Source organism: Prinia subflava, chromosome 3 (assembly GCF_021018805.1).
Source record: "Prinia subflava isolate CZ2003 ecotype Zambia chromosome 3, Cam_Psub_1.2, whole genome shotgun sequence".
In the NCBI taxonomy this organism is placed as follows: Eukaryota; Metazoa; Chordata; class Aves; order Passeriformes; family Cisticolidae; genus Prinia; species Prinia subflava.
The window spans coordinates 35,956,032-35,974,445 of NC_086249.1; the positions used below are offsets into that span (position 1 = coordinate 35,956,032).

General features: G+C 40.9%; 1 long non-coding RNA gene across 1 annotated transcript; it reads left to right on the forward strand.

Moving 5' to 3' along the window:
- Positions 1-9,626: 9,626 nt before the first annotated feature.
- Positions 9,627-17,413, forward strand: LOC134548605 (uncharacterized). The gene is made up of 3 exons (XR_010079820.1): positions 9,627-9,765; positions 10,587-10,723; positions 15,686-17,413. It is a non-coding gene; the product is annotated as an uncharacterized LOC134548605 (long non-coding RNA).
- The last annotated feature ends 1,001 nt before the right edge of the window (positions 17,414-18,414 follow it).

The following is an 18,414-nucleotide window of genomic DNA, read 5'->3' on the forward strand; positions in this document are numbered from 1 at the left end:
CCTCCTTTGGACGAGCTCTAAAAGGTCCATGGTTTTCTTTAGTTGAGAGCCCCAGAGCTGGATGCAGCACTCCAGGTGGCATCTCAGCAGACCAGAGGGGCAGAACTCCTACATTTGCCCTGCTGCTCATGCTGCTTTGGATGCAGCCCAGTACACACTGACAGATCACATCAAGCTTCGCATTAACCAATAGCCTCAACTCTTTCTCCTCAGTGCTGCTCTCAATCCATTCTCCTCTCAGACTGTATTTCAGATTATTCCAGCCCAGGTCCTTGCACTTGGCCTTGTTGGACATGATTAGATTCACAGGGACCCACCTCTCAAACGTGTCCCCTGGATGGCATCCCTTCCCTCCAGCAGGTTGACAGCACCACACAGCTTGGTGTGAGCAAACTTGCTGAGAGTGCACTCAAACCCAGTGCCCATGTCACTGACAAAGAGGTTGAATGTCCTGGTTCCAGTACTGATCCCTGAGGAATACCACTCCTCCACTTGGACACTGAGCCACAGCTCTTTGAGTATACCCTACCGTCAGTTCCTTATTCACTGAGAGCTCAATCCAACTCTCTAGAGACAAGGATGTTATGTGGAACAGAGTCAAATGATTTGCACAGGTGCAGATATATGATCTAGGAATACACAAGACAGAGAGTCAAACAGACTTGATTAGCATATCTGGTTTGATAACCAAGATGCCATGGCAGGAACAAACAGAACTGTGAAAATTACAGGAGATGAGATTACACCTGCTTACGGGAAGAGAGAAGATTCAATCAACTTCTGCAAGCAAAGAGTTGTTGTAAAATGCATGAGTTTTCTGTGTGATTTTTAACCTGATTATTGTAGTAGAAATGATTAACCTGTCTGAAATGGTATATAAGCTTTTGGAAAACCTGAGTAAAATCGAATTCTGATCACCGAATCAGTCTTCCCGTCTCTCATCAATCGCCAATAATTGGTGCTCCAGGTGAGGCGAAGAACCAGCGGTCTGCTGGCAATTGGCGACGCCCCTGGAACTGATCGTAGCGGTGAAAGAACCGTGTTTGGGCCTACAATCATCTGTACGCCGGACGTGACAGGTGAGCCAGGGGAACTCAAGGTATGGGACAGGTCATGTCCGACGGAAGAGACGTTAAGAAAACCATCCTGCGCTTGCTGAGCAAGCATGGATCCCCCATTCTTAAGCAGGACCTTAAGTCGCTCCTACGATAGGTGTCACGCATGTTCCCCGATACCACCCCTTCCTCTGTTCTTACTCTCCGCTACTGGGACAAGGTCGGCGTAAAGCTCTACGACCTGGCTACGCTGCCTGGCCACGAGCCAGAGCTGCGCCTGCTTCCTGCATGGAGGGCGGTCATGGAAGCGGTTAAAAAAGAGGGGGGGAGCGAGGCAGCCTGCGAGGCTACCGCGGAGACGGCCCCGGAGGCCGTGCCAGACCGAAACCTGCCCAGGTCCCGCTCCCCGTCCCCCGTCCGCACCCCCTCCCCGACGAACGCCAAAGATAAAGCCCAGCCGCCAGCTGCACCCCCACCGGGATCCCACCAGCGACCCCAGAGCCGCCGAACACTGATCGCTTATGGAGACTCTGACTTTAACAGTGACAGAAAGCCATTCGACCCCGGCCCCGAAAATAATCCAGACTGACTCGCTTCAAATATGCATAACAATTGGTTACAGATAAAAAAGAAAGCCCTTAAAGACAGAGACCTTGCCTTTATTTCGCTAATCAATGCCTCTTCAAGTTTCACCAAATGGCCAGCTTTTACAACAAATCATCTCACAGCATGAGACAGCGACGAGTGCAGACACAAGTCCCACAGCAGACGTGCAGACACAAGTCCCACAGCAGACGCAGTAACCAAGAGCAACCTTCAGCTTCCAGCCGGCCCAGCCCCCATCCGCCAGACCATCTCCGACCTACGTCCAGCAACCCCAGGGAGCGCCAGATTAGACATTTCAACCCGTGATACAGTAACGTTGACCAATTCCTCAGTGTTTTGTCTCCCCACAAGAATTTACAGACCTTTGCTACCAAGTCACATTCCAATCTACCGGGTTTTCTCACTGAAGGTAATGCCCAAGCAGACCTGTTAACCTTATCAGTGCAGCATGTTTTGCCTAACAAAATAGAGCAAGCTAAACTGAGTCACTCCTTTTTTCACCAAAACGCTAGAGCTTTGGTAAGACTTTTTAAATTAACTCCAGCACAAGCCTCTAATATCATTTCTATATGCCCTGACTGTCAGCGTTGCACACTTCCTAATGTGAACACAGGGGTCAACCCAAGAAGTCTACAGAGCCTACAAATTTAGCAGACAGATGTGACACACATTCCTGAATTCGGCCGCTTGAAATTCGTGCATGCTTCTATTGATACCTTTTCAGGTGCTCTGTTTGCCTCAGCTCACACAAGAGAGACAGGGAAAGACGCCTGCCGTCATTTCGCTGCTGCCTTTGCCACCTTAGGAATTCCGCAACAGATTAAGACAGATAATAGACCCGCATATATTTCCCGTAGAGTTGCAAACTTCTTCTCATTATGGGGTATCACCCACAAAAGGGGCATAGCTCACTCACCCACAGGACAATCAATTATAGAACGAGCCCATTGCTCTCTCAAACGTCTTCTGTTACAACAAAAAGGGGGAGCCGAGGATACTCCTGCTGAAAGATTATGCAAAGCCTTGTATGTTTTTAGTTTCTTGAATTGTTCAATGACAGACTTAAATCCCGTCAAATTATTCAACTTGCTACTGCTGTCAGAGCTTTTCAAAAATTTTTTTCTTCCTTTTAATCTAGTAACAGATTCAGTTTATGTTGCAAAATCGTAAAGCCTCAGCCCTATAAGAAAGTGTAAAACCTGCAAACAGATGATAGTTTTGAACAGCTGAATAAACTCCTAAGAAGTTAAAGACTCCATAAATAAATTAGAAATTTAGTTAAAATAAGCTTTCTTGTATTAGACATTATATTATGTATTGTTATAATTATTCCTTATATTTTACAGTGTGTTTAAACTAAAGGTAGAATCTAGATCTTAGCTAGATAACTTGTTTAGTGGCTAGAGTTTGACACCCTGGCTAAAAGATTTTCTTAGGATAGGAATGCATGTAATGATTTTAATAATAATTGTATTAGTTATGATACCTTGCTTGCTTCAATGTGTGCAGAGATTAGTTAATAAAGCCATCAAGGGGGTATTCTTGGTTAATACAGAAGGGGGAGATCTAGGAATACACAAGACAGAGAGTCAAACAGACTTGATTAGCATATCTGGTTTGATAACCAAGATGCCATGGCAGGAACAAACAGAACTGTGAAAATTACAGGAGATGAGATTACACCTGCTTACGGGAAGAGAGAAGATTCAATCAACTTCTGCAAGCAAAGAGTTGTTGTAAAATGCATGAGTTTTCTGTGTGATTTTTAACCTGATTATTGTAGTAGAAATGATTAACCTGTCTGAAATGGTATATAAGCTTTTGGAAAACCTGAGTAAAATCGAATTCTGATCACCGAATCAGTCTTCCCGTCTCTCATCAATCGCCAATAATATGACTCCTGTTGCTCTTCCCTTATCCAATTCTATCACCCTGTTCTAGAAGGCCACCAGATTTTTCAGGTACATTTTGCCCTTAATAAAGTCATGTTGGCTGTCACCACTCACCTCCTTAATATTCTTGTACATTAGCATAGTTTCCAGGATGATTTGCTCCATGATCTTTCTGGGCACTCAGGTGAGACTCAGTGTCTTGTAGTTCCCTGGGTATTCCTTTTTGTCATTTTAAAAAATGGGTTTTATATTTCCCCTTTTCCAGTTGGTGGGAACTTTGCTGGAGTGTCACAACTACTTAGACGATGGAAAGGGAGGGGCTTGGTCACTTCTTCTGCCAGCCGTCTTGGGATTCACAGATGCACCTCATCAGGCCCCTGGACTTGGTCACCTTCAGGTTCCTCAGATGTCCTTGACCATGACTTTTTCCCACACCAGGTGGTTCTCCATTCTCCCAATACCTGCCTTTGTCTTCTGAGATTTGGGTGGTGTGGCTGGAGCACCTGTCAGTGAAGACCAAGGCAAAAAAAAAATTTGACTACCTCAAGCTCCTTTGTATCCCAGGTAATCAGGCCTCCCATTTCCTTTCGGAGGGGTCCTATGTTTTCCCTACTCTTCCTTTTATCAGCAGCATACCTATAGAAGCTTTTCTTGTTGCCCTTCCTGTCCCTGGCCAGACGGAATTCTGTCGGGGCACTAACTTTTCCAACTGATCCTTGAAAGCTCAGACAATTTCTCTGTATTCCTCTCAGGCTACCTCTCCTTATTTCCACCTTCTGTAGGTTTCCTTTTGGTGCCTGTGCTTGTCCAGAATCTTGCTCCTTTTTCATCCTTGCAGATCTCCTTGAGATTTTGCCTGACTTCCTCTTTGTTGGGATGCATTGCTCCCAAGCTTGGAGAACACAGGTGAGGCTCTGTGGTGTGCTCTGAGAGCATATGACCAGGTGAGGACTGAGTGGGGAGGGCTGTGAGGAAGAGGAGGAATGACTGGGATGATCCTGCATGCACTTGATTTACTCATGAGCCATAATACTAATGCACATTCACTACCAGTGATGCTTTCTCCCAAATTATACAGATTTTGTTTTGAGGGTAGAATAAAGATATGAGGAAAAGAGATCAACTCAGAGTATCACGAGCACTGGAAAGGTTGGGAACAGTCCAGATTTCAAAGAGATGCTTAACTGCATTCTTCAAATATCTCTGTGAAACCCAGTTACACATGACAGAGAAATGGTATACTCATTGTCCTGGGATCATTTCTAACTGGAACCCAGCCAGACCTTTTTAAGCAGAAAGGAAGGCAGGGGCACAATCCTGTCATTAAATGTCCTTGTCGTTTTATCTTCATTTCTTTGATTCATTGCAGATGGTGCTTTGGAAAATGTTTTAGTGCCTTTCTCGCTTCAATTACCATCAGTTCACACTCAGTTCATAATGGCAGAATAATTGAGCAGGGGACTTGTTCACAATCCTTGTGGATCTTTTTACATTTACTCATGGTTCTTCTAGTTCTTTATCTTGCAGCAGATTTTTACTTAGAAATTAAATCTGAAAGTGTTTGAAGATTTGAAAAAAGTACAAAGACTGATTACTTGGGTAACTTTATTTCAACATTAGATTAACTTTTTATGGATTAAAATGACATGTCCTAAGCAAAAAAAAAAAAAAAAAAAAAAAAAAAAAAAAACCAAAAAAACCACCACACACAAAAAAAAAGTAACTATGAGATGTATGACTCAATATAAAGTCAGCACAGTCTAATTCACAATTTTTTATAGCAAAGTCAAGTTAATAAAACACAACAGCAATGTCCCAATACCATTATAACAGTGTCATTAGACAAAATCTAGATGCATAAATTATAGTGAATAGTAAAGTCAACCAAGCATTTATTGCTTGGGATTCCTTGTCCATCATTTATTAATTTATTATTGATACATTAATACATTAATTAGAGAGGTTTCTGGTTTTGTAAGTACTGTCATTGTAATTAAAGAATTATTAGAGAATTAAAGAATGATGATCTTTATAATACTTTGCAGACATGGTGGTGGTATGCAAGTAGTGTGATTCTACTGTGTGATGTAGTTCACTGACCACAATAAAAGATTAGATTAGCTATGCCAATAAATTTAAATGTTCATAATAATTTAAAATTAAGTAAGAAAAAAGGTGGTACCAAGATGTTTTCAGAAGCATTGTACTTGTTCTTCTATGATAATATTTCTAAATAGAAACCAAAATTTTGATTCCTACAGAGAATTGGAAATGGTAATTGCACAGTATGGTGATCTGGCTGTCTGTCTAGAAACAACTGAAGAGAGAAATAATCATGCAAGACTTCAGAGCTAGGGTGTCAAAACCTGAATTAATTTCTGATTCTGGTAGACATTTATTTGCCAGCTTAAGGAAATAACAAGGGTTTTTCTGTGTTTAGTTTGAAATAATCTAAATGGTTGGATTTGTTATATCTGTGCTTGCAAACACTAATATTATTACTCCTAAAAGTAAGCAAGAAAAATCACCAAAACATGCCAGACAAACCATCAGCAAAGAGAAATGTTCAAACACAATTTATGTTTTTTTGAAGATGGTTCAGGTAAGCTTTTCCTAAACTTTGCTACACAGATTTGTCATTGGATACCGAATGCCTTTTTCAGTGTCACACATGCTCTTGAGAGCAGAATGAGATGGTGTGGCTTATTAAGTGCTTGATTCTCATAACAGCAAGAAATTCACTTACCATTTTTCCTGTTCTTCTTTTCACTGCCCTTTGGCAAAACCCCTCAGGATAGTTAGAGAAGTGGGACTTTTTCTTACTTGGGTTGTGCAATCCTTTAGGACTGAACAGACTGTTCTGACAACATTTGCATTGGCAGTGGACAGAAAGAGAGTTCTTCTGACCAATAAATAGTCTGAATATCATCTATTCATGGTGTTCTGTTTGCCTTCAGGGTCACAGACAAGACAACCAGCCTTGCCTGAACCCCCCCTATGCTTGCCCTGCTTTGGCTGGGGAGAACATGGGTTCTGTCTCCTGTTCCTCTTGAGCCTCTGCCTGATCCACAGGCCCAGCAGTGGTATCACGCTAAGAAGATGCTGTTCACACATTCTGAAGTGTCTTTCCAACATTACATATTTCCTTTGGTGTCCTCACCCAACCCCAAGGAAAAAGGAGCCTGATTTGGTCCTGAGCTCAGGCTGTGCCACAAAAGCTCTGCAGGACAGAGGGGCCTTTTGCTTACCCCACTAAGGTGACACCGGACAAGTTTAGCTGGTGTTGAGTACTGTGGCACTGAAAGGCACAGCATCCTGGCACCACCGACAAATAATTAATTCTGCTTGTTGCATTTGGCTTTACTATGTTTGTGAATGTAGGAACCATCATCCAGCCATATCTTGAGAAAATGCCTGAAGGATTCGGGCTCTCATTCTGCTTTCTCTGTATCACTTCCATTTCCTCTCATTGCACCCATTCTTGTACAGATACTTTCCTCCTAATCTTTTAAAGCCACTTCTAGGGTGCTTTCCCATTCTCTCTCCACTGTCTCAGTTCCTGAACTATTTCACACCCAAGGGTTTTGTAGAGAATGCAACTTTGCCCCTGAGTTTTCTTGATATACTTTTACTCCTGAGGAATTTGAGATAGGTCTGGGTACAAGAAACAGAAATGTTCTTCCCAGATAGGAGACAGGACATCAGCTGCAATCACGTAACCCAATTGCTTAATAATTTCACCTGGTTTTAGATATCTCATCTCTTGGAGAATAAGCTGCTCTCATACTGTGGAGACCTTTTGCATGAAACCACCAGATTTCAAACAGAGTTCCTTTTCTGCAGCATTCACTACATCATCAGGCTCCTCGTTGTCTGGACTGCAAGTTGGATGAGACTGGATTTCTTTTCTTTTTTTATTTTTCATTTCCCTGCCTCATACTTATGCCTAAAAATTCTCCAGGGGCAGAAAGCATCTACAAGACTTTAATGAGGAAAGTAGTCTTGGATGGAGCAAATATTTCCTAACCTAATGTTTAAATGTTTGACCTAACACTCAAAATTAGGTAGAGAATTAGGTAGAAAAAAATGTGTCTCTATAAACTAAAAGTATTGCAGTCTCATTCCCTTTGAATGCAGGAAGAATATCCGGGAGTGGGGGGGAGAGGTGGTGATCAGAGGAAAAGGCCTTTTTTTTTTTTTTTTTACGATGGTCATACTGTATTTTTTGTGTTAATTCTATTTATTCCAAAAATCAGTTTTGCAGGGAACCTGATATTTGAATTCTATATTTATCTGAGCTTGATGTTTACCAATAGCTTGTCATCCTCATCTTGAGAATTTGCTCATGCTTTTGACTATTGCTTGCATACTATCTTCTTGTTCCATATATCCTTTTCTCAAAGTGTCTATTATTACAGCATGACGCAGGCTGGGTTTTTTTCCACTTCAGCTGTATAATATGGGTATAACTATAATTACTCTTAATATACATGAATAACCTTTTAAAAAATAACATCAGAGACAATTTTGAATGCCTTTGCTTGGGTTTTTAACAAAAGAAAATAAATATATGTATGTGAAACAGTGCTGCACCCTTTACCAAAAGGTAAATGTACAAAGGGGCTGTGTGTTGAATGTGTAATGCACTACCGTGAAGGAACCAACACCAAACAAATATTCATATTCTCCATGCAGTGATACCACCTGTGCCACTGAGAATACCATGGAAAATGTGGTGATTCGGTTACTGGACCAGTCCACAGATTTTCAGAAGAATAATTTAACTCATGTGAATGTTCTCAGAGAAGTTCCTTGTACAACACACCAGACTAAAGTTGCTCCCACTCAGAAATACTCGAGCGATTACGTTGGCAGTTTTTAATGAGCTATTCATAGAAAAACTCCTAGCTGAAATATGAGGTTTAAACATTCTGCTGGTCTTTGAAGGAACCCAAATTCTTCTAAAAGCTCCTTGGCCCATGTATAGAATTACCTATAGGAAAAAAAAAGAAGGTGGTAGACACATTATGCACAGATTTTTCAGAAAGAGTATTCCATTGACATATAGAGAATATACTGGCTAAGCCTCCTACAGTGAGAAAAAACTGTTTCCCTGTGACTTTTTGTAGCTATTATCAGCTTCACCTTGGGAGTCCAAGTTATTCTTTAATACTTCTCCAATTTGCTTCTTTTCAAAGGTGGAGGAAGGATGGAATGAAGGAGATTACTTTTGATATTTATGTTATTTTTACTGCACATGTGATTGTGTCAAGCTGTAAATTCCTTGCTAAATTTTTTAAATCCCTCTGATGTCTGACAAGGAGTTGGAAAAATATAAATGTTACATTTTATGGTTTTTTTCCGTGTTACTATAGTCTGCAGTTCTATTATAAACTGTCATCTGTAATATAATCAAAGGAAAATTGGTAGGAAACCTTATTGTAGTCCAAGGAACATTCCTTTTTACATGAATTCACTGACTTTAATAGGATTTAGACTGTCTGGCTCAATCTGGAACTTTCAGAAAACTTTAGGAAAGATTGAGTCAGAGAAGAACTGGCTTGTTTATGGGATGTCCCCGAAACTTACCTTGATTTACAGTGATGTATAATGTCAAAAAAGTCACTTCCCCATTCAGTCAGAGCCTTTCAATCATTAAAAATGTGTCTATGTCATCCCTAGTGCAATACTTGTACGTTTCTCATTGCTGACTGACACCACTGTCAGTTTCCAGCCGAAAAAACTAGTAGTAAATGAAGAGTTGCAAAGGGTTGCTTGGCCTCCTCCTTTCTCTTTGCTTTCCTGTCACTGGTTGGTTTCTGGACACAGCTTGCATTTGTACTGACAGCAGCACGAGGCAGTGTTTGCCCTGGGCCAGGCGAGACGGGATGGTTCGAATAAGGAACAAAGCTGTTGTCTTTGCCCGGGGAACATGCAGTTTTTTAGCCATAAAGGAGTTCCTTACCCAAGAGCTGTGCCCTGTTCTGGTAAGACTGACCCCATCTGGACAGTAAGGGACATCAGGACTTGCTTTTCCCAGGAGTGCTGGGATTTGAACTTCTTCCAAGGGCCCAAACCCAACCAGACCACGGACCTCACGACTGAAGAAGGTGCTTTCTCCTGATCTCACCGTGAGCCAATACATGGCCACCCATACAAAAAGCAGAGATGTTGGAACTGGCAGAGTTTTAAGGACCCTTCCAACCCAAACGGTGAGTCTGTGACACAGCAGGGTGTTCCAGGAACTGCTGTCTTGAATGTACAGGTATCATTATGGATAAAAACCAAGAGCTTTTTAAAAGGGGAGAGAAGAGGGAAAAGCTGGGTTTTACCTTATCCATCTGAATGACCTGAGCATTCCTCTTGCTTGCAAGCTAACCCAGATTCAAAATGCAACATTATGAAGATACTGTAGGAGGATGTGCACAGGGATTTTGGGGAGGTGGGTCCAGGCCTGGGGCAGAGCCCGAGTTACAGGGCTCTCATGTCAGCAGTGGGCGCTGTGTTCATGATCCATATGTTCCATATCTGATGGTGCAAGTGAGATCAGTGAGATGTAGGAGACCACAGAATCACAGAACGAGAGAAGTTGGAAGGCAGCTTGTAAGGTCAGCTAGTCCAAATCCCCTGCTCAAGCAGGGTCAGCTACAGTCAGTTGCCAGGACCATGTCCAGATGGATTTGGAGTGTCTCCTAGAACAGAGATCCCACAGTGTCTTTAAGCAATCTACCCCATCGTCTGATCACCCTCACAGGAAAATTGTCTCCTGATGTTGAGACAGAATCTCCCATGTTTATGTTTGTGCCCATAGCCCCTTGTCACTGGGTTCCACTCGCAAGGGCTTGGCTCCCTCATCTTCATTCCCTCCCTTCAGGTACTTATATACACTGATAAAATCCACCTGAGTATCTCTTCTCTAGGCTGGAAAGTTCTAGCTCTCACATTCTTCTTGGCTATGAAACATCCTCCCAGTCCCTGTATCAACTCTGTGGTCCTTCACTGGATTTGCTACAGTAAATCCCATTCCCATTAGGTCCCCAGGCTTTCAGCCCAAGAGGCAGAAACATGACTTCATGGACTGATCACCTTCTGAATGGGCCTGAATTTCTCATATGTCATGAAGAGATATCCTGAAGTCTGTCTGGCTGAAATTTCTGTGGATTTTCAAAGGTACTGGAAGTCTCTCTCCAGTTTCAGGAAACTTTGGTTATTTTAGGCTGATGGAATTGTTCCCTTTATTTTGCCCACCCAGTACCAGGGACCTACATTTCAGTGAACCATTGCTCAAGCACCTAATTAGAGAATTAGACTTGGTGGGCTGTGTTTCATGCAAAGTATGAAACAATAGATAACAGATACCAGCCCACAGAGGAGAGGCAGGAGGCAAAGAGATAATATTGGTCTGCAGGTTTGGTCTGCTAGTGTCTAAGTCCTTTCATGTCTGGGTCACTCCCTGAAACTTAGACAGGTTCAGCAGTAGCTGGAGAACACTATTATCAGGTGCTGTTTGTTGCTTTCAGAGGTCAGCAAAATTCTGACCCTTAAAATATTTCTCCATAAACTGCATTTGCAATTGTAGTACAATGAGACTGAGGTCTTTACAGAGTCACTCTGGTTTCCAACAAAAAAAAATTCTTAAAAATCCACTCATTAGCATAAAACTAGTGAACAAGGATATTTAAGACAGCAGCACCTTTTAAACTTACTTAGTTTTTAAACTTATTATCAGTGGGACTGAAGCTTAATACCATTTTTATTTATTAGGGTAGTTACTCAGTCCCGCCAAAACTCATATGTATTTTTCTATTAACTTTTTCTATGTATTTTTACTCTCAAGATTTTCTTTTCTTGCACTTTGAATTATTGCGCTTCCATTTTTCTTTTAAATAAACATCCTTTGCTTTTCTATTGGCACTAGACTTGCAGTCTCATTCCCATGAATTTATTCCATTACTTCCTTAATTTTTCAGTTCTGCTCCAAGTGCTGGTTTCCTAAAGATTTCCATATAGAAGTAACGTATTGATTATATAAATATAGTTTATATAATAGATCATATGAATAAATTTTTTTACATAAAAATATAAAGTATTTATATAGTATATAATTTATGTAAAGTATTGAAGTTTTATAAATGTATAAAATATATATTATATGTATATACATATATTATATAAATATAGATAACATTATATTACATACATATAATGATCTAAATTAATTTTCTCACCATTTTTCCTGAGGTCAATTGCATTGTAGCTAAGCATAAAATTATATTCCTCTTTAAGCCTACTTTTCAGTCTTCCCCTTAACGTCCAACTAGGCCCTTTGCAATATAACTTGCTGAAGTGAAACTGCTGGGGTGGGTCTGGGTTTCTACTCTCATTTTCTCCTTGCCTGGCTTTCTAGAAGGCCAGCAGATGCTGCCAGCTGGGGTGTGCTCTCTGGAAGACTGCTGCTGAACACGGGACAGACTGAAAGCAGGGGTGTGAAGGGAGGGAGGTGTGCACCTCAGGCATGATGGCTCTCAGGGAAACTGAGAGCTTGCTTCCACCATCCCTGCATGCCATGCCATGCCATGCCATGCCATGCCATGCCATGCCATGCCATGCCATGCCATGCCATGCCATGCCATGCCATGCCATGCCATGCCATGCCATGCCATGCCAGGTGAATGGCCTTGGGTCTCCATGACCAAATGAGGTGCCAGCACTAGGAAAGGTGTGATTCGTTTGCTACTTACAGCTCCTGTCTCTGGGTGCTGGGAACAGCCATTGGGGCAGGATTCATCCCACCCATCTGTAGCTGTTTGTACAGAGGAGGAGCTGCACCTCAGTGGGTCAGAGGAGAAATAGAGGCTCAGTGACAAGACAGAGGCACCTATAGGTAACAAGGGCATCCTGTCTGGTCTCTGGCAGCTGGGGAAAGACTCCACATCTCTTGTGGGCCCAGAATCATACCTACCAGTCCCATGCAGATACCCTAGGTACCTCAGGGCATTTGATGTGGAACTAGGTACATAAATCCCTTCAGATTCCTTTATGGCATAATTTCAAGAGAGAACCTAGAATAGGTTGGGAATATTACCCCTAGAAGTGGTGATTTCTTCTCTTTTTCCATCAGAGGAGTCTTAAAATGGGAATGCCAACAGTGTTCCCTTTACCCTGAGCTCCTGAGGCCATTTTCAGCAGAAGGGGTTCTGCTAGGGCTTCTCACAGCTGGTATGTATACACTCAGCACCAGTGGGAGACCCAGCGTCTCCAATTCAACAGATGGAGGACAGGCAAGACCCCTGAGGGCACCTGGGGTGGCAATAGATGCTGATAATAAGGCAAATGAATCCTGCTGCCACCTGCTTTGGGTCTCCAGGCTGGTCACTAGATGTCCACTGCCTGTAATGGGAACTTGGGCATTTAGCTCATGTGTAGAAACGAAATTGTGTTTTAAATTAGAGCTGAATCCCGTTTCTAAATTCAGGTGAGATAAAGTGACTTAGAATTCATGGTTAGCTTCTAGCAATCAGCTTTTTAATCTTGCTTTGTTTTTTCTCTTTTTCTTGCCACAACTGGAGCTGTAGCCACAAACACAGATTTAGGGAGATGGTGTTGATGCTTGCTGCTCCTCATCTGGTGTGCAACAGAGCAAGCAAGAGAGGTTACTGAGCTGTCACCCCTACCAATCCCAGGAAGCATGCTATGCCATGTATGTGTACTTTAGGTATGACAAAACACTGTCCTGTGTTACTCCACTTACACTACAATGATGAACAGTTATTTATGTGTGTCCTTTTCAGAGACACGGGCTTTAAAAGAATTATTGGACCAGAGTTCCCAAGAGGTATTTCCGGGTACTGGTTCTGTAACTGTCCGAAGTGTGTCCACAATATTTCTCTTCTAAACTCTTTGAAACAAGGGAGAAGAGTGACCCACTCCAGTTCCACGTTTCCTTTCAACCACCAAATCTGAACTCTGAAAACATGAAAGCTAAACCTTAAGGCATCACTACCATATCAATATGAAGATGTGATGTAGCGCTGCCAGCAACATCTGCAGAAAAAAAAAGATTGCAACAACTCACACTTCATGAAACATTATAGTGGAAAAGAAAATGTGTTCCAAACCACCTTTAAGTTCTGGAGCTAATTCATCATTAAGCGTGAGAGACATGGGCGTTGCAGACTCCTGCATTGTTTCCATCATGGAAAGCCCTCGATTTTGCAGTCTCACAGCACGGAAAGCCACATAATAAGACATCAGTGTGGATATTTTAGTTTGTGCATTTACTAAGTATTCATCACCTACTTAAAATCAAGCAATCTACACCAAAATGCAACACAGGGCACTAATTTTATAGTGGGCTGTTAACCAAAGACATGCCATGCCTCTGATTCCCTTTCTGCAAATGGCTCAGCACAAGCAAGCTTTACCACTCCTATCAATCAAACTGCATGATCAACACCTGAATGGGAAAAGATAATTATGCTGGCTGCACTGTGGCTGTTACCTGTTGTGCTAGTAGTTGTTAATGAGAGGAGTATGGTTTGAATCGTAGGAACTAAGACAAGGGTACAAACCCCAATTTTTTAAATAAGCACTGAGATGACCCAATTACATCCCAGACCACTGGGAAGAAAGAAATGAAAGAAAAGAATTGGGCATTTCAGTTTTAGCCAAGCCTACTAGACAGTATAATTTTTCTCATGGTGTCACAGAATAGTTCTTAAAAGAGTATGGCAACCTCTGTGACATTACAATAGCAAAAATACCCATGGCTTGGACAACAAATGATGGAGGGAAAAGTGGAGAATGGGCACACATGCAGAAACAAAGCAGTCACAGGTGCAGGGCACAAATCTGTGGTTGTCAGTCTATCAGAGGTGGCTGCTCCTGGGGACCCTGGTCCTGCACAGGGTAGATGTGAGATGGATGGATCTCAGATCCACAGAAATGGTTCAGAGGATCATGATCTGGTCCCTACTGCAGGGTGACATGAGAGCTTGTGTACCACCTGAGTTTCTTTACTCAGCCAGTGAAAGCTCAAGCTTTCACTGGCTGAGTAAAGTTTTAGCTTACCTTTGTTCTCAACAGGTTGCAAAAACTTCTCCTTCTCTATCTCCCCAGAGCATTTCATGCTCTGGTTCACTTTTAGTTCAGTGCAAAATTCTATGCTTGTAAACGGAAAACTACCTGCCAATAAGGCACATTTCTGTTTTCTGTAATCTCTGATGTATAATAACCCCTCTTCAATCAGGCACACTGGCAATGGAGCATCACTGGCACTCAGAAACCAGAGATTCAAATCTTCTAATTTACTTATTACTTAGTGTTATAACTGCTGTGGGTGTGCTTTTGAACTGTTCCTCTCATCGAAACATTTAATACAGTGAATAATCTCTTCTAAAGAGACTGGAACATCGTGGCAGTTGTTTGACAACTGAGGGGCTGTAGCAACATTCAAAGCATATGTCAAGCCTTGCTCTTCAATTAGTATGCCAAATGGAAGCTCAAAATTTAATGTGAGTTTAGTGCTTAGTCTGGGGATTGACTGGGAAAATATGGTTTGGAAATGTCCACAGATAGGGGAATATAAAGAAATTCCAAAAAAAACAAGAAGCAGATGGTGTCAAGAGAGGTCTGGATTTTTCTGCTGTAATAAAAGATGGACAGTTCCCTTGACCACATGGTAGCCATTGGATATGAAAATTCAGGATTTTTGTAATTGAATTACTGGCAAAGAATTACTCAAAGACCTGGGTATTTAAGACACTCTATCCAACCCTTAGATTCTCTCCTTTCCTGCACTTATTCCTGTGAGAAACAGCATGTCTGCAATTCCACTGGGTTCTATAAAACCTCTATTCTCTCAGGCGTAATAGAAATGAACTATTTTCATTATTACTAGAGCACTGTTCAAATGTGATTATAATAAATTCATACAAAACTACAGCTCATTAATGCCAAGTGCCTACCAAAAGGTAACTACATACATTTAAATCCAGATCTGAGTAGATGGGATTCAATTTGGAAACTTCTTTGGGTATAAGTAATGCTTTTAAATTTCACCCTCTATTATTTTTTCAATAAATCTTCTTTAAAAATGTTTGCTAAAATAAAAGCATACCTTTTTTGTTCTAGCTTTGTTTCCCGAAAATCATAGAATCACAGAATTATAGAATATCCTGAGTTGGAAGAGACTCATCAGTATCATCAAGTTCAACTCCTGGCTCTCTGAAGGACACCCCACGAGTCACACCACGTGCATGAGTGCATTGTTCAAACACTTCTTGAACTCTGCCAGGCTGGTGCTTTGAGCACTTCCCTGGGGAGCCTGGTCCAGTGCCCAAACACCCTCTGGGTGAAGAACCTTTTCCTAATATCCAACCTAAACCTCCCCTGACACAGCTTCAGGCCATTTCCTCAGGTCCTGTCACTGTCACCACAGAGAAGAGATCAGTGCCTGCCCCTCCTCTTCCCCTCACAAGGAAGCTGCAGACTGCAGTGAGGTCTCCACTCACTCTCCTCCAGGCTGAACAAGCCAAGTGTCCTCAACTGCTCCTCTTAAGGAATTAAATTTTTGAAATCAAGTTTTTAAATAATTCAGAATATCTTTCTTACCTGTTTATTCCCATTGAAATGAATGGAACTCGTATAGCACTTGAAGCACTACCTTGTCTGAGTAAGGCTGGCAGATATCAGAAAGTAAATGATTTCTGGACTACTAGCACAAATGTTCAGATTTAGTTCAAAAAGGCCTTTCTGCCAAGTTATAAATTCTCATACATTGTTGTCTATGTTTGAAAAGCTGACATACTCTTCAGACCTGTGTCTCAAATGCAATGCTATAATTTCTATAGGTTTAAAGAGTAAACTTTATTGATTAAACATAGTAATTAATCATGCCTCTTTGGTAGATGTAAATGTAGTTGTCACTCATGTCAGTGAGCAAGGGGACATTCATGGCTTTGGCTGCAGAACAATAGAAACCTGAAAATGACTGTGCTTATTGTCTGTGAAACAATGAAAAACTGTGGTAGGTACATTTTACAGTCATGTCATAAAACCTATCTGAGTAAGAACACATGCTTTTTTGATCATTAGGATTTTTCCAACTGGATGAGCCAAACTGCACAATACTATAGAATTTTCTTTGATTTCTATAATGAATCACTAAAGCAATCCCACAAGGCTATCCAATGTAATAAAAGATTAACTATTTCCTAGTACAGAGTCATGCTTATGGAGATGTGCCAGTAAGTTCTCTAATTCAGTCGAGCAGAAATGTACCTCTGGGTTTACAGCAGATATTTACTCTAATTCCAACTCCTCCTTTTGTGACACGAAGTCCTGTGTGGTTGCAGCTTCTATTAGGTTTCCATGCATCACTGTGTCTCATAAAACATAGCAAAAACTATATTGAAACACCAAAAACTGAACTGAAACCTGCTGGTCCCATTTAGAATTTTTGCCACAGATGTAAAATAAGTACATTTTGAAGCAACATAAGAAATCTTGTTTATTGCAAGCAAAAATAAAAATATTCTTCCTCATGTATATTTTCACTGGGTCTTTACAAATAAAATTAATTCTCATGAGATCACAGAATCTTACAGAATAACTTATACTGTACTTTTTGCTTACAATTTGTGAGGAAAAAATTCTCTATATTTGAAGAGTGAATTTTACTACTTCATTGATTTATCCACTCTAGAGAGAGGCAGCTAAGCTTCCCAAATCACTGTGTGGTTCAGTGACTATTCTGAACACGTTGTTTTGAGTTTTCCATCTCAAAAGTGACTTGTCTGATGAGAACAATGTTTCCTCTAAGAAGGAGATAACATGCTACCTGTGGCTTTGCAAATCAGGAGAGGAAAATGAAGACAGACATGTATGGCAGTTGTCAGAGCATGAGTGTAGTTTCTTGGTTTTTTTCCTTGCTATGTTTAAGTTATGACATATATTTAATGAATTACCACAGAGGGGAAAGAATTAGGGTTAATGATGCAAATGAACACAGTTTTCTTGATAGAACTAGAAGATAAGACATGTTAGCTTAAAATTCACTGACAGAGGTTTAACACATTTTACTCTGTTTGCCAGGAATTCTGTGCACCAGCTACAGCACAGCAGTCTAAATGCACGTGGCAGCTTCCATATATGTTTGTTCCCAATAGACTCCTGAATCACCTTAAGGAATCATGTATATTTGATTAAATAAGATGTGCTACTGTTAAAATGCATTAAGAAAATATCTTTGTGACTTAATCCAGCAAAATCTGGTGTTAGCTGTGAGTTCCATTCCCATCAGAGAAATTATTTTTCAAGATAGTCTTTGGAGATCCCTTCCAACCCAAACTACTTTTTGATTCTATTATAGATTCACTTTTCATTTCAAGTATTAATATTGACTTAGTAACGTGCATAAGGAGTGTAGCTAATTTATCATTCAGTCCAGTTTCTCTATTTATATATACCTCCACATTCTATTTTTGGATGGTCCATTCAACCTCCGTGAAAACTTATATCTTTCTTCTAAAATTTGAGAACCAGATGGAACATGGCTCTTAGTTTGTGTTTGGCTTGTGTATTTCTAAAATTTCTATGAAAAATAGTTTGGTTTTAATTGAGAGTTAGCTGGATATTTTCCTAAGTTCCAGAATCTGTATGAATGGGAAATTGTGATTAGTCTAAATTCACCAAACAGTTGTTAGTCTGATTGATACAAATACCTTGTGGAAGCTGGGGTTGATGCTGGGAATTTTTTTTCTGTCCCACTTAATATAAAATAATAGGAGATTTAAGGTGAGCATCTTTGTAAACCAAAAGAAGTATGACTTCTCAGGAAACCAGAACTGAAAATTAAAAGA